This window comes from Acyrthosiphon pisum, chromosome A1, assembly GCF_005508785.2.
Source record: "Acyrthosiphon pisum isolate AL4f chromosome A1, pea_aphid_22Mar2018_4r6ur, whole genome shotgun sequence".
NCBI classification, from domain to species: domain Eukaryota; kingdom Metazoa; phylum Arthropoda; class Insecta; order Hemiptera; family Aphididae; genus Acyrthosiphon; species Acyrthosiphon pisum.
In genome coordinates, this window is record NC_042494.1 from 10577925 (window position 1) to 10578813 (window position 889).

Here is an 889-nt window from a genome sequence, read left to right on the forward strand (position 1 = left end):
CCTCCCCCCCCCCGAATTTATGTATCCCTAAATTACATATTTTACTTGTGAACTCGCTAAGAGTATAAAACGATTTTGATCTGTAATATTGTAGAAACAAATATTCATTTGTATACATTGAAAATTAAATATATGAAAATAAACGTTGAATAAAACAATTCCATCAAACACAAACAGCGTTTCGGTTTTCATTACAATAATTACTACATTTGAATTATATTCCTACCTTTATTTTACCCGTAATCAGCACACGGGATAATTAAATTGATATTACTACGTGTATATTATATTTTATGTTTTATATTTTATTGTGTTATATTAACTTGTTTCTGCCAATACAATAAATGATATTAACCATAATGAATATGTGTTCCGTTCATTACAATATAATAAATTCCAAATTAATCATATCACAATATCCATCAGGTAACGCGTTATACATCAACAACAAACGGTGGTACTATCATAGTCCATAGTTATATAATAGTATACTTTAGACGTTTCAAGTACCCACAAATAATATTATACAATCATTACAATCACAACAAAATAAATAAAATATTTATTCCAGGTTTTTTAATATGTAATTTCGTCCAAATTTGAACTTCAAATGCTTATAACAAAAAAATTGTGCTTATGTATTTTTACTATTTTTACACTGATATTGTAACAATATATCAGGAGCTTTGTATTAAATTTTTACACTTTTTGGCCCAACAGATAAAACTTTATTGATATTTATAAAAAAAAAACTAAAAAAATTGAAAACTGAAAATGTCCGTAAATAGCTCAAAAAGAGTCAAAATATTTTCAAAATTATATGGTGTATAGGAAATGCTAATATAAACATTCAGTTAAATTTTCATATATCTACAGTATTCGTTTTTGA